The 24,970-nt window shown below is 45.6% G+C and overlaps 1 protein-coding gene, 1 long non-coding RNA gene and 3 other non-coding genes across 6 annotated transcripts in view; 4 read left to right on the top strand and 1 right to left on the bottom strand.

Annotated features, from left to right (window-relative positions):
* Positions 1-24,970, bottom strand: part of P2RY11 (purinergic receptor P2Y11) — a 142,978-nt gene that overhangs the window by 75,880 nt on the left and 42,128 nt on the right. The gene's annotated exons all lie outside the window — the stretch shown is intronic.
* The window catches only part of LOC141133272 (uncharacterized), a 49,332-nt gene that overhangs the window by 15,503 nt on the left and 8,859 nt on the right, over positions 1-24,970 (top strand). The window lies entirely within an intron of this gene.
* On the top strand, positions 16,532-16,604 carry TRNAR-ACG (transfer RNA arginine (anticodon ACG)). The gene has a single exon. It is a non-coding gene; the product is annotated as a tRNA-Arg (tRNA).
* TRNAR-ACG (transfer RNA arginine (anticodon ACG)) lies at positions 23,885-23,957 on the top strand. Its single transcript has one exon. It is a non-coding gene; the product is annotated as a tRNA-Arg (tRNA).
* TRNAH-GUG (transfer RNA histidin (anticodon GUG)) lies at positions 23,961-24,032 on the top strand. The gene has a single exon. It is a non-coding gene; the product is annotated as a tRNA-His (tRNA).

The raw sequence follows: 24,970 nt of genomic DNA, 5'->3' as shown, positions 1-24,970 counted from the left end.
GAGGCTGCATTTGATGGGCGCTTCATTAAAAAGGTGGGGTATACATGGGCAGGGCAAAGGGGGTGGAGCCAAGGGGGGGGGCGCCAAAATGAGGTTTCTCCTAGGGTGTCAAAAATCGTTGCACTAGCCCTGCGTGAACTATTTATATTGCCTTCACGCTTCCAGTGGAGAGGAGGGAGTGTTGGACTATTGCTGGGAATACTGGGAACAGTGGCATCATTCGTAGGCACCACGTCCTAGCCACTGTTGTCTATCCCTCTCCCCTTCAGCTGCTGCTGACTGACACCGGGGTGCTAAAGCTACGGATCACATGACTGTACCAGAACAGGCTGAAAATTGTTAAGTATACACATTTTTTACACAGGTTGGGCAGCATAGATAGGAGGGGGACATTTTTTAAACATAGTGTTAGCCAGGAATTCTACATCAAAAACGGCCATAGACGGATCGAAATTCGGCCTGTTCAGCATGAACCGGCTGATTGTCGATTCATTTTTGGGCTGGTTGTACTAAAGTCGATCTATGGATCAACTTCAGTACAACCAGCCTGCCGGGCTTTTTCCGTATGATTACTGCTGCCAGCATTATTCATTGTATTCTGATGGATGAAACCTCCCACTGGTGGGAGAGATTCCACCATCAACACCAAATGTGTTGATGAGGGAGTCGAGCGAATTTCTTTCCTCCAACTTATATTTGAGGGAGAGAAAATTGCCTTATGTACGGCCAGCTAAACAGTGTTCAAATCTAGTTTACAACAGATACTGAGATCTGCCAGCACAGTACAGACAGGGTCAATTTTGGTAAACCTATTTCCCCAGCTCCCTATACATAGTGTAAAATGTAAGTAGCATTTTTTTTTTTTTTGTCCTGCTATGTGAATGAGAACATGTAACATATAAAATAGGTGTTTTCCCAACTTGGCTCCAAAAGTAGAAATACACTTTGTGAAGGACCCCGGTACTCAAGAGGAGTATGTCCATCGTATAAGCTCCACTTGCCTGGTAACAAAATGCTACAAGATCCCGTAGCCCACCTAGTCACTAGTTGGGACACAGTGTAGGGTGGTGAAAAACATAAAAACTGTTTATTGAAAACTCACAGAGAATTTATATACCACACAAAATCAGATAAAAGCTTGATCACATTATCATATGCAAAGGAAACCGTATACAGAAATATAATTAACATAACCAAGGAACAGCCAACATAAACTATGCTAATCAGGACTTTTTTTTAATCAAAGAATAGGTGCAGGAACCCCCCCCCCCCTTCTGACGCACCCTTTGTCTCTTTCCCCTACCCACTTCTGAGCACCATCCCTTGATTCCACCCCCTACCCACCTCCCAGTACTGCCCATTTTAACCCTTTCATGACTAAGCCTATTTTTGAAATTTGGTGTTTACAAGTTAAAATCCGTATTTTTTTGCTAGAAAATTACTTAGAACCCCCAAACATTATATATATTTTTTTAGCAGAGAATCTAGAGAATAAAATGACGATTGTTGCAATATTTTTTATCACACGGTATTTGTGCAGCGGTGTTTTAAACGCAAATTTTTGGAAAAGTGGCACTTTCATGAATTTTAAAAAATCCAAACAGTAAAGTTACCCCAATTTTTTTCTTTAATGTGAAAGATGATGTTACGCCGAGTAAATAGATACCAAACATGTCACCCTTTATAATTGCACGCACTCGTGGAATGGCGACGAACTACGGTACCTTTGAATTTCCATAGGCGACGCTTTAAAAAATGTTTACGGTTACCAGGTTTGAGCTACAGAGGAGGTCTAGGGCTAGAATTATTGCTCTCGCTCTGACGATCGCGGCGATACCTCACATGTGTGGTTTGAACACCGTTTACATATGCGGGCGCGACTTCCGTATGCGTTTTCTTCGCTGCGCGAGCTCGCGGGGACAGGGGCACTTTAAAAAAAATTTTTTTTTTTTTTTATTTATTTTATTTATTTTTGTACTTTATAAATTGTGTTTAAATTTTTTTTTTTTTTTTTTACTTTTATTGCTGTCACAAGCAATGTAAACATCCCTTGTGACAGTAATAGGTGGTGACAGGTACTCTTTATGGAGGGATCGGGGGTCTAAAAGACCCCCCATCCCTCCTCTGCACTTCAAAGTATTCAGATCGCCGAAAACGGCGATTCTGAATACTGTGTACTTTTTTAAATTCGGCGCCATTGGCAGCCGAGTAAACGGGAAGTGATGTCATGACGTCGCTTCCGCATTTACAAGAAGAAGGCTGGAACGAAGCCGCTCGCAGCTTCGTTCCAGTCCGCCCCCAACCGCCGAAGGCAGCGGAACGGACACCGGGCCTCCCGATCGCACGGGAGGCCCGGTAACAGCGGCGGGAGGGGGGGGGATGTCCCCTCCCGCTCCTCCGGTATAACAACCGAGCAGCTTTTAGCCGCATCGGTTGTTATACTCGGGTAGCCGATCGCCCGCTGAAAACAACGGTACCGGGATGATGCCTGCAGCTGCGGGCATCATCCCGGTATAACCCCGGAAAGCCGAGGCCGCATATATGCGTTCGGTCGGCGGGAAGGGGTTAAAGAATACAGAACCAAGCAGGGGCGTTGCTAGGTCTACAAAAGATCTGGGGCTAGAGCCCATAGCAGCGTAGTAAAGAAAGTCATACGCTTGGGCGGGCATACAAATGTATATACAGTAATATACGTGTGTGTGTGTGTGTGTAATATATATCCCCAGAGAGCCCCCCCTTACATCAGGGTCCCCAGAAAGCCCCCCTTACATCAGGGTCCCCAGAGAGCCCCCCACTTGCATTAGAGTTCCCAGAGAGCCCCCCTTACATTAGGGTCCCCAGAGAGCCTCCCCCTTAAATCATGGTCTCCAGAGAGCCTCCCCCTTAAATCATGGTCTCCAGAGAGCCTCCCCCTTAAAATCAGGGTCCCCAGAGAGCCCCCTACTTACATCAGGGTCCCCAGAGAGCCTCCCCTCCCCTTGGGGACCCCTGCAGAGACTCGGGGCTATGGGCCCCAGATTCGGGGCTATAGCCCCAAAAGCCACCCCCTAGCAACGCCCCTGGAACCAAGTATCATTTTGTGCTACTAAGGTATGTGTATGGAATTTGATGGACCCCACCCCAGTAATAGTAGACCCCACCAGCAACAAAAGACCCTACCCCAGGAACAGCAGACCACTCTAGCAACAATAGACCTCCCATCAGCACAATAAATATCCCACACAAGAATAGACCCCCCTCCCCCTCGAGCAAAAAATACCAAGCCAGCAAGAATAGACCCCCAGCAGCTACAGCAGATCTTCCAGCAGCCAGCATTAATAGACCCTCCAGCAGCCAGCAACAACAGACCCCTCCCTCAACAGTAGATCCCTCCCAGGAACAATTAATCCCCCAGCAGCAAAAATAGGCCTCCACACAAAAATAGATCCCTACAAGTGACATTAGATCCCCCCAGCAGCTAGCATCATTAGACCCTCCAGTATTCTTTGTCTTAAAATACATTCAGTGTTGCCTTAAAATACATTCAGTGCATTCCCCCGCTGAAAAAAAGCCCTTATGCTGATCCGCCTCTAGCAACTTCTAGTTGACAGTGATATAATTAACATGAGCTAATTAACTAGGCACTTAAACCAGCCTAGGTGACCAGACCATTCGGCACCTACAACCCTGAATACAAAGTACAGTACAATACACAATATTACAAGTATAAACACATCGATGAGAAGACAGACAGAAACAATAGGGGATCCCTTGAAGTTTTATGCCCCGTACACACGATCAGAAATTCCATCAGGAAAAACTTGGAGGGTTTTTCCGGCGGGATTCCGCTCAAGCTTGCCTTGCATACACACGTTCACACAAAAGTTCTCTGAACCTTCGACCATCAAGAACGCAGTGACGTACAACACTACGACAAGCCGAGAAAATGAAGTTCAGTGCTTCGAGCATGCGTCGAATTGTTTCCGAGCATGCGTGATTTTTTGCGCGTCAGAATTGCCACAAACGAACGCATTTTCGCATAGGAACTTTTTCTGACCGAAAAATAGAGAACCTGCTCTCAATCTTTTACTGGTTGGAATTCTGCCAGCAAAAGTCCGATGGAGCATACACACGGTCGGAATTTCTGACCAAAAGCTCACATCCGACTTTTGCTGGCGGAATTTCTGTGTACGGGGCATTGGTCCCGTGCTGTGTCCCGATATGTCAGTGTAAAGTACTGTTGCTGCTGCCCAGCTCTGCCCTATCGCCATTGTGACAGTATGTGAGGTGAGGTAATGGATAATCGGTATATTTCACATCGCATGCATTCTGTAGTAAGAAATTCCGGCCTGGGTTTTTCCAGCCTCTGTGGCAGGCTTGGTTCCGGTCCGGATGTTGTGGTCCACTTGAGTCCACGTTCAGGTGGACTTTAAATGAGCAGGAAGAGAGCACAGGATAGCTCTGGCCTGAGACTCAGAAGGGAATCTGAGAGAGAAGAGCTCTGGAAATAAAAAGAAGGTTTGCTTTACCACATGTTTTGTGGGTGTTGGGGACCAACTCCACACCATATAAAGAGGAAGTCTGCTGTATAGTTTAGCACCGGACGGCAAGGATTTGCTTTACTAATTTTTGTTTGTTTTCATTATTGTGCAAACCTCTGCTTAATAAATCTGGCAACCCACCAGATTTTAAAGAAACTGCCTGCACGCTGACCTTTTTTCCCAGAAAAGGTGATCTCCATGAGCTAATCTCCCACACCATGTACAAATGACCCACCTGCAGACCCTGTGTTTATATGTAAATAACCTGCATTGATATGTAAATAGCGGTGGCATTAATATGCAAATCAGGGGTTGGCAACCCGCAGCCTGTATGCCATACCCAGCCCGCCACTGCTGAATGTCCGGCCTGTCAGTGCCCTTGATTAATTCGCAGGCACCGGCCCGCGGACATTTTCGCAGCTGTCCTTAGTTATCCTCAGCAGTTCCCGGCCCCATCCAGCCCTGTGATATCGATCTCTGCTGCTCTGCTTGCTGTACACCGTGTAAGGTAGGAGTTCTACCTACACAGTGTGTGTTTGTGGGGTGCGGGACAGAGAACACTACAGTGGGGGGGGGGGGGGTGTGCAGGGGACAGAGAACACTACAGTGGGGGGGGGGGGGTGCAGGGGACAGAGAACACTACAGTGGGGGTGTGTGCAGGGGACAGAGGACACTACAGTGGGGGTGGGGGGTGTGCAGGGGACAGAGGACACTACAGTGGGGGGGGGGGGGGGGGGGTGCAGGGGACAGAGGACACTACAGTGGGGGGGGGGGGGTGCAGGGGACAGAGGACACTACAGTGGGGGGGTGTGCAGGGGACAGAGGACACTACAGTGGGGGGAGGTGTGCAGGGGACAGAGGACACTACAGTGAGGGGGGGGGTGCAGGGGACAGAGGACCCTACAGTGGGGGGGGGGGTGCAGGGGACAGAGGACCCTACAGTGGGGGTGTGTGCAGGGGACAGAGGACACTATAGTGGGGGGGTGCAGGGGGCAAAGGACACTATAGTATAGGGGGGTGCAGGGGACAGAGGACCCTACAGTGGGGGGGGGGTGCAGGGGACCCTACAGTGGGGGGTTCAGGGGACAGAGGACGCTACAGTGGGGGGGTGCAGGGGACATAGGACGCTACAGTGGGGGGGAGTGCAGGGTACAGAGAACCCTACAGTGTGGGGGGGGGGGGGTGCAGTGGACAGAGGACACTGCAATTGGGGGGCCCTATTAGGGATCCCATCACTCTTGGGGACAAGGACCCCATCACCCCTGGGGACAGGGACCCATTCTCGCTTGGGGACAGGGACCCCATCACCCCTGGGGGCAGGGACTCTGTCTCCCCTTGGGACAGGGCCTCCATCTCCCCTAAGGGCAGAAACCCCATCTTCCCTAGTGACAGGAACCCCATTTTCCCTAGGGACAGGAACCCCATCTCCAGACCATGCTGGCTAGCAGGGCTGGCGTCAGCCACCCTTGGGTGCCAGGATGGGGGAGGGGGACAGTAAAATCCGAATCCCCAGCTACATACTCCCTCAGGGTGAACTGGCTTTTATTGGACAAGCACCTTAAAGTGACGTAAACCTGTACTGTTAATATTACTGTGTTAGTATTTTTTTTATTATCTTCATTTATTAGCAGGTGAATGCGGCCCTCGTGTATTCACATACATTGAATACGGCCCCTAAGTGGAAAAAGGTTGCTGTCCCCTGATGTAAATAGTCGTGGACCGCGGCATTGATATGTAAATAGAGGTGCCATTCATATGTGTATCATGTCCCCCTGAGGTCATATCTACCATCACTTCTGCTGAATGCTGCCCACTGGGGAGGTAAAGGAGCATGCTTGAAAGTCCTGCCTACAACTATAGTCTTTAAGCCTAACATCAGCCTGTTCTGCAAAGGTTAGCAAATTGGAGGTGGAACCCTTCTTCAAAAGAACATGGCGCCACAGCACCCTGAATTTTGGTGCATGTGAATATGCACATCTCAGCCGATGCATGAGGATATCATTAACAATTAATGGCACTGCTGTCTATCTGCTAAAGGGCAGCATGTTTCTGTGGTGTCAGGAAAGCGATTTTGCATGTATTCCCAACACACAAATGTGAACGCAGGTTAAATGTCTCAGTTACATTGGTGGTCGGTATAAATCCTCTCATTACATTGGGGCTCGGTGTAGAATCCTTTCATTCACCTAGTGGCTAGTGTGAAGGCCCCCCTTATATTGGTGGTCAGTGTAAATCCCTCTTTACATTGGTGGTTACTGTGAATGCTCCTATTACATTAGTGGTCGGTGTAAATCCTCATTCCATTGGTGGCCAGTGTAGAAACTCCTCTTTATATTGGTAATCGTTAAAAAAAAAACTAGCATTTGTGGTAAGTTTTGAATCCTCCCTTACATTGGTGGTCCGTGTAGAAGCCCCCTTTAAATTGGTGGTGAGTGTAAATCCCCCTTACATTGGTGGCCAGTGTAGAAATCCCTCTTTATTGGCTGTTGATGTAAAATCCCCCATTATATTGGTTGTCAGTGTAAATTCTTCATAGCATTGGTGATCAGTGTACATTTCCCTTTACATTGGTGGTAAGTGCAGAATTGCCCTTTCACTGGTGGTCAGTGTAAATCCTCCTTTACATTGGTGGCCCCTGGCCAGTGTAAATCCCCCCTAACATTGGTGGTCGGTGTAGAAGTGTCACCTTACATTGGTGGTCAGTACAAATCTGCTCGACAATGATTGTCAGTGTAAATTCCCCCTTACATGGGGGTCATTGTATATTCCCCCTTACACTGGTGGTTGGTGTAAATGCTCTTATTACACTGGTGTCAGTGTAGAAATCCCTCTTTTCTAGTGGTGGGTGGCATAAAAACCCCCATTACATGGTGGTCAGTGCAAATTCCCCCTCACATTGGTGGTCAGTGTAAATCCCTCCTCGCATTGGTGGTCATTGTAACTTCCTCATTACATTGGTAGAATCCTCCACTATATACTTGCCAAAGATTTCCAGCTTTGCTCTACATGGTTCAGAATTTGTCACAGTGTACTGCCTCCTAACTAATCCCATCCCCCCCACCACTACCACTGATCCCATCAACCCCCCCCACCACTACCACTGATCCCCACCTCCCCAGTCCATGGTGTGCAGGCAGTGAGGAGATGATGTGCTGTAACCTTTAGCAACCAATCAGTGAGCAGTAATAATGTGCAGTAGCCTCTAGCAACCAAATAGTGAGTGGTATAGATGTCCAGTAACCTCTAGCAATCAATCAGCGAGCAGTATTGATGTACAGTAATCTCTAGCAACAAATCAACAAGCAGAAGTCATGTGCTGTAACCACTAGAAAATAAACAGTGAGCCATAATGTGTGCTATAACCTCTAGCAGCCAGTCAGTGAGCGGTAATGATACACTGTAACCTCTGGCAACCAATCACAATCGCTGTCTGATCTAATTCAGTAAACTGATTTTGAGTCTAGCTACTATTTATTGTATGTCTCAAAGCACGTGGAGAGCGAAATTGCATGGAAGAGGGGACCCATAAAAATGTTTGCCCAGGGTCCAGTCAATATTAAAGATGGCCCTGCCTCCAGTTCCCAGAGTCTGTGTGTATATACACAGATATATGGGGATATATGGACTTGAATCCAAACAAGGCCACTCCAAGGGCCCCCCAGGCACACACCTCCCAAAAAGTAGTGTTCCCTAAAAAGTCAAGGCCCATAGTCAGTAGGCAAGAGGCCCCCCTGCAGGGGCGGACCGTCCATTAAGAGCACACGGGCGCCACCCCCTCTATCATGCCACCCCCCTATATGTAGAATGGATAGATTCATGCATAGCATGAATCTATCCATGGCACCAGGCTATCAGGCTATCCATGGCTATCCAGGCACTCGGCCGCTTTTCGGATGCCAGGCGCTTGAACTACAGCAGCGGGGGTGTTTTTTTGAAACACCTGATTAGAGCCATACTCTCTAATAGGCTTCAAAAAAGGTGGACTCAGAGCGCAGAGCATTGCGCTCGGAGCCCACCCAGGTGTGTTAGAAAAGCAAATGAATAATTGCTTTTCTAACACTGAACCGCCTCTCCGCCAATCAGGAAGCGTGGGTCTAATACCCATCACCTGATTGAATAAAGGCACAGGCGATCCTATTGGACGCCTAGCAGAAGGGAAGAAGAGACGCATGGGAAACATGGAGGACACAGGAGCCGTGGCCTGACCCACTGCCCTTCCCACAGCTCACCACCGTCAGCCGCTGCCTGACCTGCCACCAGTGGCTGCAATTGATGGGGCACAGTGGCTGCAATTGATGGGGCACAGTGGCTGCATTTTATGGGGCACAGTGGCTGCATTTGATGGGCACGGTGGCTGCATTTAATGGGCACGGTGGCTGCATTTGATGGGCACAGTGGCTGCATTTGATGGGCACGGTGGCTGCATTTGATGGGGCATGGTGGCTGCATTTGATGTCACAGTGGCTGCATTTGATGGGCACGGTGGCTGCATTTGATGGGCACGGTGGCTGCATTTGATGTCACAGTGGCTGCATTTGTTGGGCACGGTGGCTGCATTTGATGGGCACAGTGGCTGCATTTGATGGGCACAGTGGCTGCATTTGATGGGCACGGTGGCTGCATTTGATGGGGCATGGTGGCTGCATTTGATGTCACAGTGGCTGCATTTGATGGGCACGGTGGCTGCATTTGATGGGCACGGTGGCTGCATTTGATGGGCACAGTGAAGCTGCAATCGATGTGTTTTTTTTTCAGTATTTTTTAGAATTTGTCCGTTTGTTTGCGCCCCCCCCCCCCCCCCCCCCCCCCCAAAAAAAAAAAAAAAAAAAAATTTGAGCACCTGCCACCCTGCAGTCCCCTCCGAAAGTCCCTGCCCTGGCTGGGTCTGTCACAATAAAATTTGAGTTGAGCTAAAAACATAGACTTACTGAAAATATGCTACAATGCCCCTAACTCAACAACAAATGTGTTACAAAAGGCATGATTACTTTGGAATATTTCTTGAGTCAGTACAAACTAAATTCATGACATAACAAAGGAAATGGTGCTGATCATACAATTCACCAAGGAAAAAGAACAAAAAGAAATGCTACAACAAACCAGGGAGAATACCACACAGTTCCTTTAATTCATGCCTCTTATTTCCCCTTATAACTATCTTTATAAAAATCCCATACTAAAATGTTCTCAGACTGTGGACGGTGTGATGTTGTCGGAGATAAAATATATATTTTCTGGAACTTATGAAATAAACTCTTAGAACAGATGTAAACTTTATCTGTTCTTAAAACACTTGAAAGTCCCACTCCTTAGATACTTGAAACGTTGCATATATACAGTATGTCTCAAGCAGGTTCCTTTTAAATAGATACACAATGTATTAGCCCGAGTAATTATATCTGGTTCTGTAATTCTGTTTAAAGGAGTTGTAAACCCTCAAGGTTTTTCACCTTAATACATTCTATGCATTAAGGTAAAAAACCTCCTGTGATGCAGCTGCCTCCCAGAGTCCCCCTTTTACTTACCTGAACCCAGTCTTTCCATCGGTGGGAACGAGCACACCAGCTCCAGCCGGTGTCCCGGGTCCTGATTGGATAGATTGATAGCAGCGCAGCTCCCGCTAATGTCAATCAAATCCAATGACACGGGAGCTGGGGGCGGGGTCGAGTCCTGCTGTCTGTGTCAATGGACGCAGAAACAGGACACCGGAGCGCGCCCGCACGGGTGCTCCCATGGAATGCAGCTCTCCGACGGGGCACTCGAGAAGAGGAGGAGCCAGGAGCACCGCCGAGGGACCCCAGAAGAGGAGGATCGGGGCCACTCTGTGCAAAACCAACTGCACAGAGGAGGTAAGTATTACATGTTTTTTTTTTTTTTTTTTGCTTTTTTTTTTTTTTTTTATGAACCTTTACATATCCTTTAATCATTAAAGTGGAACTAAACTCTCCCAATAAACATTGCTATTTTTAATCCTTATGCTGCTAGCGCTAGTAATTAGATAGGAAGGTATTTTATACTTGTTTTAAACTTTTCTTTTTTTTTCACTTTTCGTCAGTTGCTTTTTGGTTTCTGACCTAGGTCATGCATCCCAGGAGTCTTCATGGCCATTTTTTCTTTCTTTCATCTGGAGGAGGGGAGGAGGCTCAGCTATGCACACCCTCCTGCCTTCATGCCTGAGCAGATGGGGAGGTGCATTCCAGGAAGTAAATGCTACATGCATCGTTTGCCCTTACTTTGTGTTTCAAAGTGATTTCTCATCAAAATAAATCATATGTAGCGCACCTTAAAGTAACCTCTGGAGAATGAAGTCCTATTTCACCTTAGTACACGCACAGCCAGGTGCCCAGCATTTTTCTCTTTCACTGGCCCCAAAAAACAATCTAAGGGTTCTTTTTAGGGTTTTTATTGGGAACGATGAACTGGAATTGGGAGGGGGAGCATAGGATGGGCCAGAAATCTTAATGGCTTAAGGACGCCTCACTTTCTGGCTGCACAGTACAAAAATGAAAGTCCCACAGGATCTCTATGCTGATGGTGACTGGTACTCCTTTCAGGGTTTGACAGCTACACACAGTCTCTAATTCCTCATTAATGAGGTTGCTTACTCACTTAGCCACAGGATCACTGGTTGCCCCCTGCCGATATCCACCAGGCTCTTCCTAGTGAGGGAGGTGTAGATACACACCACTATAGGACAGATTGGCTCTTTCCCACCAATTGCCTCCTGGCTCTCTCCAGTGAGCTTCTACAGATCCAACTTGATCCCTAGACTCAAGCTTGCAAATAGGCCCCCCAGCTAAGCCTAGCTAGGACCTTGGTGTCTCCCCGATGGATTCTTCTTGAAATCTGCCCCAGGGGGAGAGCCTCTACACAGGGGTCTCCTCCAGCAGGACTGAACACAGAAACTCTGCACCCTGCTGTCCAGGCCTCACCATTTATAGGCTCTCCCTCCACCTTCTGGGCACACCTCTCCAGGAATTGGCTGGAGTCCAATAAATATTCAGGCTGCCTGTTCTGCTCCCCCTTCCACTATACTTCCAGAAGCCTCTAGAAGACAAAGGGAAAAGTAACCTGTGAAACACTGAGCAGCTCTAAATAATCAACCCCTGTTCAACTGTTACAGTGCAGCTAACTAAATTTACCTAGCAGCCTACTCTACACTAGGAGGGTGCTACAGAGACATAGACAGATGGGTGAGTTTCCTGTTATTATTAAAAATGAATAAATAGCGGTTTCAGTTTGTGGTGCTCAGGTACAGTTTAGTTCCACTTTAAGAAAATGACTAGTATTTACATGTATGTTCAGCTGACATGATAGCATCAAAAAGCTGTACCTAACAGCCGGGAATCAAAATGGCATAAGACAGGCCCAGCAAGAGATGAAGTTATGATAGGATTTTTAGAGGATCAAGAATAATTAAATTTGTTCAAAGTTAACAGTTTTCACTCAATAGGAAAATTAGGTTTTCTGGGGTTGTGACTTCGGTCTCAACCATATTCAAACTGGAAAACATTTTGGTGCCCACCTGTAGAGGAATCTCTGGGGAACCTGGCATTTTGCATAACTAAAAACAACCCCCTTTACATTGATGGTTAGTATATGTATGTATTAAATTAAATTCAAAATACTAACAACAACATACAAAGCCATTCACAACTCTGCCCCTAGATACATCACCAGTCTTGTCTCCAAATATCAACCAAACCCCAAACTGTCCTCTCCACTTCTCCCAAAACCTCCTGCTCTCAAGCTCCCTTGTCTCCTCCACCCATGCTCATCTCCAGGACTTCTCCAGAGCCTCTCCCATCCTCTGGAACTCTCTGCCTCAATCTGTCTGGCTATTTCCTACTGTGGCTGCCTTTAGGCGATCCCTGAAAATGCATCTCTTCGGTGAACACCTATCACGTCTCCAACGAATCTTTTATCAATTCCATCAGCTCATCCCCCACAGTTACAACTTTTTGTATCACTTGCCTCACCCTATTAGATTGTAAGCTTTTATGAGCAGTGCCCCTCTTAACCCTCTTGTATTTTATTCTATTTTAACTGTACTATCTCCCTTTTATATTGTAAAGCACTGCGTAACCTGTTGGCGTTATATAAATCCTGTGGTGTAACCTTACATCATTCTTCATATTAGGTTTACCCATATACCAAGAGAGGAACCTGGAGGGAAAATAATTATAGTGAAATCCCAGCCAAAGCTTTGTTTCCTAGTTTAGACAGACTAGAGATGCTTTGGACCATTGTCAATTTTTTTTTGGTGTCTGTGTCCCCATCTGGAAGAAATAACAGAAAGTGAGGAAAAATCCCATCTTCATTGGAACAGGTGTCCCCACTAGGAGACTTATTCCCTACTCCTGATTCAATGCCAATTGCAACATTTTTGATTTCCATTCAATTTCCATCCTGGTGACACCAGGGCAGACAATGAGAATAAATCCCCCAAACAGGCACATGGGAAAAAAACTTACGAGAGGTTATTATATTTCCTTATTCCACCCATACCTAGACTGGCGGGAGTATACGCTTTAGGCCTCACACACCAGGCATTAAAAATGCCACTTTTAGAGGCGTGTTGCTTTTTTTTCTGCCTCTAAATGCCCCTCCATGTTAGCCTATGTGTCCATACACACATAGTTGTGTACAGACGTTGAGGGGTGTTTAGAGGCAGAAAAAAACCCAATGCCAGTGCATTCAGGAGAGGAGCATTTCAGTGTAAAAAAATGCTTGAGCCACCTAAACACATTTCAACTCGCTTTAGCACTAGCTGTAGCGCTTAGGTGTTCATTCATTCCAATGGCAAGAGTAAACAAATATTCTGGCCAATAAAATTAATGAGCACCCAAGCGCTTGACGTGCCTAAACGTTTTTTATTTTTAACTTGAGGTTTTTTTTTTGAGGTTTTACATTATTACATCAAAATGCAAAGGCAAACATGCAATACATTAAGAAAAAAAATAGAAGATGGTTAAGTAAGGTGTAGAGTACAATCAGAGTGAATAAAATATAAACCAAGATAGGCCATTTAAGGCTTGTCGACAAAGCTAGTGATAAAAAATTAAGGTCAAGAGAAGGAGTGTCACTTGTACATTTTGAAAGGTGAAATCAAGCGAGGAAGCGAGTGGACTACTGGCAAACATACACTATATTATCAAAAGTAATTAGCTTTGCTTTTGTTTTTTTTTGCTTTGTTGCCCTTCTCTGTACTCGCTCCATTTCCAGTACATCCTTCCTGAGGAATGGTGCCCAGAACTGGACAGCATACTCTAGGTGCGGCCAGACCAGAGTCTTGTAGAGCGGGAAAATTATTGCTTTATCTCTGGAGTTGATCCCCTTTTTAATGCATGCCAATATTCTGTTTTCTTTGTTAGCATTGCATGCCATTGCTGAGCCTATCATCTACTAGGACCCACAGGTCCTTTTCCATCCTAGATTCCCCCAGAGGTTCTCCCCCCAGTGTATAGATTGCATTCAGGTTTTTGCCACCTAAATGCATTATTTTTCATTTTTCTACATTGAACCTCATTTGCCATGTAGTTGCCCACCCCACTAATTTGTTCAGATCTTTTTGCCAGGTTTCCACATCCTGCGGAGAAGTTATTGCCCTGCTTAGCTTAGTATCGTCCACAAATACAGAGATTGAACTGTTTATCCCATCCTCCAGGTCGTTTATGAACAAATTAAATAGGATTGGTCCCAGCACAGAACCCTGGGGGACCCCACTACCCACCCCTGACCATTCCGAGTATTCCCCATTTATTACCACCCTCTGAACTCGCCCTTGTAGCCAGTTTTTAATCCATGTACTCACCCTATGGTCCATGCCAACAGACCTTATTTTGTACAGTAAACATTTATGGGGAACTGTGTCAAATGCTTATGCAAAATCCAGATACAGCACGTCTACGGGCCTTCCTTTATCTAGATGGCAACTCACCTCCTAACAGAAGGTTAATAGATTGGTTTGGCAAGAATGATACTTCATGAATCCACGCTGATTACTGCTAATGATACCGTTCTCATTACTAAAATCTTGTATATAGTCCCTTATCATCCCCTCCAAGAGTTTACATATTATTGATGTTAGGCTAATTGGTCTGTAATTTCCAGGAATGTATTTTGGGCCCTTTTTTAAATATTGGTGCTACATTGGCTTTTCTCCAATCAGCTGGTACCATTCCAGTAAAAATTAGAAACAATGATCTGGCAATTACTTGACTGAGTTCCCTAAGTACCCTCGGGTGCAAGCCATCTGGTCCCAGTGATTTATTACTATTAAGTTTAAGTCTAATTTTAATTCTGTCCTCTGTTAACCATGGAGGTGCTTCCTGTGATGTGTCACATGTCTATGGGAATGTTTGACCATTATTCCAGAAGTGCATTTGTGAGGTCAGGCACTGGTGTGGACTTGCAGTCTCCTTTCTAATTCATCCCAAAGGTGTTATATCAGGTTGAGGTCAGGCCAGTCAAGTTCCTCCACCCCAAACTCACTCATCCCTGTCTTTAGGGATCTTGCTTAGTGCACTGGTCCAAATAATTTGCTGGAGGGGGATTATGGTGTGGGGTTGTTTTTCAGGGGTTGGGCTTAGCCCCTTAGTTCCAGTGAAGGAAACTCTTAAGGCGTCAGCATATCAAGACATTTTTGGCAATTTCATGCTCCCAACTTTGTGGGAACAGTTTGGGGATGGCACCTTTCTGTTCCAACATGACTGCGTACCAGTGCACAAAGCAAAGGTCCATAAAGACATGGATGAGGGAGGAACTTGACTGGCCTGCACAGAGTCCTGACCTCAACCCAATAGATCACCTTTGGGATGAATTAGCACGGAGACTGTGAGCCAGGCCTTCTCGTCCAACATCAGTGCCTGACCTCCCAAATTCGCTTCTGGAGGAATGGTCAAACATTCCCATAGACACACTCCAAAAACTTGTGGACAGCCTTCCCAGAAGAGTTGAACCCTACGGACTAAGACTGGTTTGTCATTAAAGTTCATGTGCGTGTAAAGGAAGGTGGGGGGGGCTTGAAGGAGAGATTTCCATTTTCTGGCAATAGCCAATCGGACAGCAATAAATATATAGGGCTTAGTATACAGTGGAAAGTGTGAGGCCAGGAGTAGATGTCTAGAACCAATAGGACCAGCTGTGGGGAGAGTGGAACAGGAACAGAGAGGAGAGAGAAATTTGTTGAGTGAGGACCAGAAAGTGGTAAGCTGTGGACAGTTCCACTATATATGCATAGAGGTCCCAGCAGGTCCACAGTTCCTCCAGCAGGTTATAGAGGTATAGGGATAGATCCATGCAAGTTTCGAGGGACAGAGATACCAATTATAGCACCGAAACGCTTTTGCACAACATGGCTTTAGGCGCCTTTTCAATGCTGTTCCCCCAAACCGCCCCCCCCCCGGAGCATAGGCGTTCAGGGGAGGAAAAAAATATTCCTGTGTGTCTGAGGCCTTAATATACTTTTAATATACTTTAATTATAGATTTAATTTTTTTTTTTGGTAACACGATTTCATGCAAAATGTTATGGCTTCAGCACTATGGACAGCTCAGAATGTAACATTTCTTACCATTCTTTTTAAAACATATTCCCTTAAATATATAAATATTATATAATATAATATTTTTGCAATCTATATTCTGGAACCAGATTTTAAAAACAACAACAACAACAAAAAAAAAAAATCTCCCTGCTTAAGAAGACTCCTAATACCTCTCTATTGGGCGCAGACTCCAATCTTCTACAACCACCAAAATAATTCAGAGAAACATTTAAGCTTAAGGCTGGAAACTTTCTCCCCCCTCCCCCACATGACAATGCTAGGTGCATCCAACCAAGCATTGGCACTGTCACATGGGAGGAAGAGGACAATGCACTTAACCTTATAATCAACACATAAATTCAGTGGATAAGAACGGCACGTTTGTTCAGGAAGATGTTTTAGAGAGGGCAGGCATGCCAATGACTAGACTAATGTCAAGGCCAAAGGGCACAGTGCAGTAGCAGGGCCAGTGGCGCAATGGATAACGCGTCTGACTACGGATCAGAAGATTGTAGGTTCGACTCCTACCTGGCTCGTCTGCCGTGATCGTATAGTGGTTAGTACTCTGCGTTGTGGCCGCAGCAACTCCGGGTCACGGCATGCTTTTGTTTAAGAAATTATAGAAAATTTACAACTTTCCATTGTCACAAAAACACAATTAGAGGGGAAATCGTTAAATGAGGACAAATGTTTAGGTGACGCCTGTCTAAGGGGGCAATTCTCGCATGGCCACATTCCTTCTTAGGCCTATTTCACACGGGCGGCTGGAGGCCGGTGGCTGATATAAGTCTAGATTCACATCCTTGCTGCAGCGCTTGATGCGTTTTTCTGGCATGTTTGCAGTGCGTTTTGTGTTTTTAACCCTTGCGGTGTGGCCGCAGCAACCCCGGTTCGAATCCGGGTCACGGCAACCTTTTGTATTGAAGAGCAGAGAGGAAATGACAGGAAATCTTCCACTTTCCAGTTGGCATTAAAACAGGAATAGGGAGAAAAGGGAGATCTAATAATTTGTTAAGGTGACACCTGTCTTGGGAGGCAATTTTCCTCAAACCGGAAATACCCTCCCACTTTCTATTGTGTTCCAGGACCCTGCAATGGGAGGATGACAGGAAAATTCGATTTTCTTTTGTGAAAGCAACAATCTCTAATCCAGAGGCCATGTGCAAAGAGGAAAGTGTATCTACTTAAAGCGGTTGTATACCCGCTGAATTTTTTTTTTTTTTTTACCCCTGTAAAGCAAAAGGCATAATGAGCTAGTATGCACCGCATACTAGCTCATTATGAAATACTTACCTTAGAACGAGGCGTTGGTATCTTACCTGTTGCACGCCGAGGGAGCTGTCATGTTGCCTCGGCGTGTCTTCCGGGTATCGCGGTTCCAGCGCTGTGAGTGGCTGGAGCCGCGATGTCATCACTCCCGCACATGCGCGCGGGAGATTTCTTACCCGGCAAGGTCCGGCAGTTGTCGGGCCTTCAGCCGAGAATCCCCTGTGTGCATGCGCCGCTGCAGTCAGCGGCTCATAGCAAGGGGAATATCTCCTAAACCGTACAGGTTTAGGAGATATTTTTTTTACCTACAGGTAAGCCTTATTATAGGTTTACCTGTAGGGAAAAGTTAAAAAAAAGACTATACAACCACTTTAATTGATCTGTATGTTCCTGTGCCCACCAAGGAGGTATGAGATGAGGCTTGGGTTAGCATGTAGCACAGACATTATTGTGTTCTGTACCAGAATAAAGCCAGCCACCTCAGCCCCGACAATTTGGGAAAAGAGGTTTTTGGCTGAATCCAAATTACCATATAATATCCCTATCTTGAGTAAAGTGTCAGATGATTCTGAGCTTACTGCCATGATGGACATAGTGGAAATCATGGCTGCAGGTTTCATTAGATGAAAACTAGAAGGTGCATAGAGCTGCTGAGACTGATAGTTCAGTATGGACTGTGCTGTTTTCTGGACACAAAGACTGCTGGGACTTGTAGATCCATATTGTCAGTTCTGCTTTCCAGACACTGGAACTCTCCTTTCCCCACTTTGTTGACCCTTTGCTGTAGAAGTCACTTGCTGCCAGAACCTGTGGGGGCCCAGGACTGCTGTGTGCCCATAGTCCTCCATAGTTTGCCCTGTCTGCCTTCTCTGCTGTGTGCCCAGAGTCCTACATGAATTGCCCTGCCTGCCTCTCTGCTATGTGCCCAGAGTCCCCCATGGATTATCCGGGCTGCCGTCTCTGTTGTGTGCTCAGAGTCCTTCACTGATTGCCCTGCCTGACCTCTCTATTGTGTGCCTAAAGTTCTCCATAGATTGCCCTGCCTGCCCTTTTTGTTGTGGGCCCAGAGTCCTCCATGGATTTCCCTGCCTGCCCTCTGCTGTGTGCCCGTAGTCCCCCATAGACTGCCATGCCCGCCCTCTCTGTTGTGTGCTTAGAGTCCTTCACTGATTGTCCTACCTGCCCTCTCCGTTGTATGTCCAGAGTCCTCCATGGATTGCTCTGCCTGCCCTCTCTGCTGTGTGCCCAGAGTCCCCCACGGATTGCAATGCCTGACTTCTCTGTTGTGTGCTCAGAGTCCTACACTAATTTCTCTGTTTGCCCCCTTTGCTGTGTGCCCAGATTCCTCTGTGGAGTGCCCAGCCTAAAACCCCCTGACGCCAAGACCACCACACCCCTTACCCAGGACAGTTGGACTTCCATCTCGTGAGTCTTTGAACCTTTCTGCCTCTTATTTCTCCTTGCTGTGCCATATTGCTATCCTGTGGACTAATTTGCCTTGCTGTGCCTAATTGCTGCCCCTTGGACTGTTTCCCCTTGCTGTGCCATATTTCCACTCCGTGGATGTCAACACTTGATGTGCCTATTACTGCCCTGAAGATCATCTTCCCTTGCTGTGCCATATAGTTACCCTGTGAACTGTTTATCCATGCTGTGCCAAACTGTTACCCTGTGAACTGTTTATCCATGCTGTGCCATATTGTCACCCCATGGACTGTCTGTCTGTGCTGTGTCCTATTGCTGCCCCCTCCTGTACACCCAAGTTCTTCAATAAACGCCCACACATCTTCCTCAATGTGATTTGCCTCTGTGTGCTCTCTCTCTCTGTGCTCCTAGTTTGTCGAAATATATTTAATGCATTTTTTTTTTAAAGTTTGACTTATTATTCTCAATAAACACCTGCAAATAAAAATATATTTATCCAAATATGCTGCCATAATGACCAAACATAGCAAATAAAACCATATTTATGCCTACATATGTCAAATACATTAGGGTAGAATACAAAGGCTAAAAGGTATAAGGCGTGGAACCGAGACATCTCAATAAGAAATGTTCTGGGACTGTCAAGGACTTGGCTATTGTGATGGTTTAGAGAAAGTAGGTGGGAGCAGGGCCAGTGGTGTAATGGATAATATGTCTGACCATGGATCAGAAGATTGTAGGTTCAACTCCTACCTAGATCATCAGATATGCTGTGAGTGTGTAGTGGTTTAGTAGCTTTTACTGTGCTACTGGCTTCCAGGTCATGGTATTCCTTCATGATAAAAAGAGTGGGGTTAGGAAATCTACAATTTTCTAACTGCCACTTATGCCTCGTACACGCGATCGGATTTTCCAATGGGAATTGTGTGATGGCAGGCTGTTGGCGGAAAATCTGACCGTTTGTACGCTCCATCAGACAATTGTTGCTCAACTTTCCGTGGACAAATGCTGGATGGCAGGTTTATAAATTTTCCACGGACAACGGTGTGTTGTCAAATTTTCAGAGCGTGTACACAAGTCCGTCGGACAAAAGTCCGAAGTACAAACACGCATGCTCGGAATCAATGCTCACCAAACACAAAATTAGCAGAAGGTGCCCAAAGGATGGCGCTAAAGAGCTGAAAAACCACGTACTACGTCTAGTACGCCACTACGTTCGTGTTTGTTGGCTGACAATTGTGTGGCGTTTGTATGCAAGACAAAATCCAGGCACACACCCTTCGGACAAAAATGTAGGCCACACACAATAAGATACAACTATTCAATCAATATATTATTATTTTAATTAAAAAATCAGTCTTGTATTACCGTACTATTGTATTCATCCAGATCAATCTTTTCTTTAATGCATAACACTAGCATTTTCAAAATATCACCCAAAATCAAATCTATGATCAATCATTTATCAATACCTGTACAGCCAGGATAACCCTCTGCCTTCAATATAACCCTTAGTATAATATTACAACACCATAATCCAAACACCGATATTAGGCTGACAATGTACACTTTTAAAAAACCTATTCCATGATATATTTACAACAATACATGGGTGCTAATCAAAATTAAAAGGCTGCGCTGCAATGAGTGACATAAAACCAATGAAATAGTGAGTACATCCTGAAGGGTAAACTATATTGTAAATTCCTGTACGTAAAATACAACAGTGATAAATAAAAAAATGCTAATGAGCAACATAAAGTCCAAAGTGCAGAGTGCACAAAAGTGTACAGTTCATATAAGTACAAGATTTATGCCAGGGAGAGAGTGGTGAGCATCCGAATGGTGTGTGGTATATGGCTAGATCACCCGGGATTCAGTGATGACAGAAAAGCTCCTCCACCTATGTAAAAAGATGGCCCCTTACCGACTCCTTAGATCTCTTTTCGGGAGATCAAGCAGGTATGTGGCTGTGTGACCCCAGCCTCAGGTGTGGACCGTAACAATGACACTCATGGACCTCTGTAATAGGAATCCTCTGCGTGGCAAATGGTCACTCGTTTTTCATGTAAAAATAAGTAACAAAAGCTCCCATAGCGTAACAAATTTTAAACACTTTATTTAAAAGTAAAAGTTAAAAGAATCACACTCACAATGTAGTAGAAATAGGTTTGCATATACAGTTGCCGGCCGGCTGCGCACTGCTGCCCGTAACTTCCGGGATCAGCGCGGATCGTGGTGACGTCAGCACGTCGCTCCTCCCTACGCCGTTTCGTCAGAGGTGACGTCTTCCAGGGGCACGCGAGGGCAGAGGTGACGTCTTCCAGGGGTACTCTGTACATGGGTGCTGACAAACAATATTCAGGCAAAAAAAAAAAAAAACAGCACAAATATTTTGAGCAATATGAAACAAGGTTAAAAGAGCTTAATTAAAAAAAAATACATACATTATATAAATATATATACCGTATTTATCGGCATATAACACGCACTTTTTTCCCCTGAAAATCAGGGGAAAATCGTGGGTGCGTGTTATAGGCCGATCCCCGCCAATTTTGTGTGATCGGAGCGATCTCAGCGATACCCGCGATCGCCGGCGACATACACAGCCCTGTGTAAATTCAAATATGGCGCCGAGACTGCAGGGACTCGGCGGAGCCGAGATACACATACCCGAGAGTCCTCAGCTTTTCTCGGCGCCGCTTACAGTCCCGCCCAGTCCCGCCCAGTCCCGCCATTGGACCTGTGTGATGTCCATAATAGGGTGGGACTGGGCGGGACTGTAAGCGGCGCCGAGAAAAGCCGAGGACTCTCGGGTATGTGTATCTCGGCTCCGCCGAGTCTCTGCAGTCTCGGGGCCATATTTGAATTTACACGCGGCTGTGTATGTCGGCAGGGATCGTGGTGATCACACAAGGCTGCACTGGGGCAAAGCTGCACTGGGGCAAAACTGCACTGACAAGGCTGCACTGACAAGGCTGCACTGACACTGACAAGGCTGCAGATGGACACTGATAACGCTGCATTGATGGGCATTTTAATGTAAGTTTTTCTTCCTTAAACTTTACTCCAAAAAGTTTTTTTCCTTAAAATTCCCTCTTAAACTTGGGGTGGGTGTTATACGCCAGCGCGTGTTATATGCCGATAAATACAGTATATATAATTATTTATTCTTTTCTAATTGTTCTGTTTATTTTCTGAAAAAAACACCTAGAAATAAAAATATACAGTATTTATCCATACCAAATTCACCAAAAATGGCAAATTAAAATCTTATCTGTGCCTAAAAAAAATGTAAAATACATTAGGGTAGAATACAAAAGCTAAAAGGTATAGGGCATGAAATTAGGACAGAAAAAAAAGTTCCGGGATTCAAGGGGATTTAGAGGGGAAAAGGCTTCACGACTCAAGTGGTTCATGTAAAATATGATATTATCAGTAAGGAAACATTTTAAAACATTGTTACATTTACCCAAAAGTAGTTTGGACACAATCAAATGCCCATGCACATAAGCCATTATAATCTACTTGAACTGACCAAAGCTACAAAACCATTGATCGTAGAGTACTATTAAACAAGAAGCACCACTATTTGTGGCTCACCCTGCATACTAATATTTTTGCAATCCATATATTTAAAACATTACTAAAAAGAAAATCTCCCTGCAAAAGAAGACTCCTAATACTTACCTCTCCATTGGGTGCTGACGCCAATCTCAGCTGTCTTTATTAGCTGCGGCCGGGAGCTCCCTGAGTCGGGTCACAGGTCCCGCGGACTCGATCGGGGCCACGGAGAGGACGAACGGGGAGATGCTGATGTAAACAGCATATCCCCGTTCTGCCTAGTGACAGTGTCAATGATCTCTGCTCCCTGTCAGAGATCAGTGACGTGTCACAGCTAGCCCATCCCCCCTGCAGTTAGAACACATCCCTAGTACTGACTTAACCCCTCCCTAGCCCCCTAGTGGTTAACCCCTTCACTGCCAGTGTCATTTACACAGGAATTTACACTGATTGCTGTATAAATGACAATGGTCCCAAAAATGTCCGACGTGTCCGCCATAATGTCACAGTCACAATAAAAATCGCTGATCACTGCCATTACTAGTAAAAAAAAAAAATATTAATATAAATGCCATAAAACTATCCCCTATTTTGTAAACGCTATGACTTTTGCGCAAACCAATCAATGATCGCTTCTTTTTTTTACCAAAAATATGTAGAAGAATACGTATTGGCCTAAACTGAGGGAAAAAAATTTTTTTTTATTATTTTTTGGGGATATTTATTATATATTATTATTTATATTAAAAAGTAAAAAAATAATGCTTTTTTTTTTCAAAATTGTCGCTATTTTTTTGTTTATAGCGCAAAAAATAAAAACTGCAGAGGTGATCAAATGCCACCAAAAGAAAGCTCTATTTGTGGGAAAAAAAGGACGTCAATTTTGTTTGGGAACCACGTTGCACGACCGCGCAATTGTCAGTTAAAGCGATGCAGTTCAGAATCGCAAAAAGTGCTCTGGTCAGGAAGGGGGTAAATACTTCTGGGGCTGAAGTGGTTAAAGCACACATTGTTCACAGACGAAATCCAGCTGCTTTCACACACCTGTTATTATACCGATGTGGGAATTTATTCCCTTTCAAGCCCACAGTGTACTTTGGGTTGGCGTCCACTCCCCTTTTGGACAGTTGTCTCTTTGTGCTCTTGATATGGAATCACTCCAACTGAGCTAAAATATATTTGACTATACTCCACTCTCTACCCCTGACGAAGGTGTAAAAATACTTGAAACGCATCGGGTAGTAGGGTACTTCACTCACCGGAGAGTATTAGTGTAATTTCACATCCAATGCTACAATGTTGTTTGTTTGTTTTGTTATGTTTCCTGTATGTACATTTTAGATGTCACATGTCTTTTTATACTTGATTATTTGTTTATTTGTAACCATTGAATAAAATCTTTTCTATATAATATAGTGTTGGTGGCCTTTGAAAGTCCCAATTAGGGGGTATTTTCCTATGTTCTAATTGATCAGGGATGGGACCACCACACTTTTCTTCTGACATGGTGGAAGCCTCTCCTTTTTCAGACTAATCTCATGGCCTCAGGGAAGCATCAGGGCCAGTGGCGCAATGGATAACGCGTCTGACTACGGATCAGAAGATTGTAGGTTCGACTCCTACCTGGCTCGTCTGCCGTGATCGTATAGTGGTTAGTACTCTGCGTTGTGGCCGCAGCAACCCCGGTTCGAATCCGGGTCACGGCATGCTTTTGTTTAAGAAATTATAGAAAATTTACAACTTTCCAGTTGTCACAAAAACACAATTAGAGGGGAAATCGTTAAATGAGGACAAATGTTTAGGTGACGCCTGTTTAAGGGGGCAATTCTCGCATGGCCACAGTCCTTCTTAGGCCTCTTTCACATTTCACACGGGCGGCTGGAGGCTGGTGGCTGATATAAGTCTAGATTCACATCCTTGCTGCAGCGCTTGATGCGTTTTTCTGGCATGTTTGCAGTGCGTTTTGCATTTTTAAACCTTGTTTTTTAGGCGTTTTTTGCATGCAGTTTTCATGCATGTTGCATTTTACGTGTTTTTTTCTCTCTATAAACACACTGTATATAGCTGGTTGCTAAGCAGGGGGCCGGGAAGCCAGTCTCCGCATTATTAACAACCGATGAGTCATCAGCTGTCAGCGGGGTTCCCCACTAACAGCTGAATGTAAAAAAAAAAAAAATCCCCCCCAAAAAATGCATGGGGTCCTCCCCCAGGGCCATACCAGGCCCTTCGGGTCTAGTATGAATTCGGAAGGGAACCCCCACCCCAAAGTGAAAAAAAATGGCATTGGGGTCCCCACCAAAATCCATGCTAAACCCTTATTCGAGCAAGCAGCTCGGCAGGTCAGGAAAGGGAGGGGATGAGCGAGCGCCCCCCCTCCTCAGGCCACATGCCCTCAACATGGGGGGTATGGGTGCTTTGAGGGGGGCTCTGACCTCCAAGGCACCGTGCCCCCACAAGGGCCTCTTCCTGACAACCCAGGCCGGTGGTCGTCAGGGTCTGCGAACAGGGGGCTTATCGGAATCTGGAAGCCCCCCTTTAAGCAGAGGGCCCCCAAATCCCACCCTCCCCTATGTGAATGGGTATCAGGTACATTGTACCCCTACCTATTATCCCCAAAAAGCAGTGAAATGCAAAAAAAAACCAA

Source organism: Aquarana catesbeiana, linkage group LG03 (assembly GCF_042186555.1).
Source record: "Aquarana catesbeiana isolate 2022-GZ linkage group LG03, ASM4218655v1, whole genome shotgun sequence".
NCBI classification, from domain to species: domain Eukaryota; kingdom Metazoa; phylum Chordata; class Amphibia; order Anura; family Ranidae; genus Aquarana; species Aquarana catesbeiana.
This window is presented reverse-complemented; position numbering and strand designations above follow the sequence as displayed.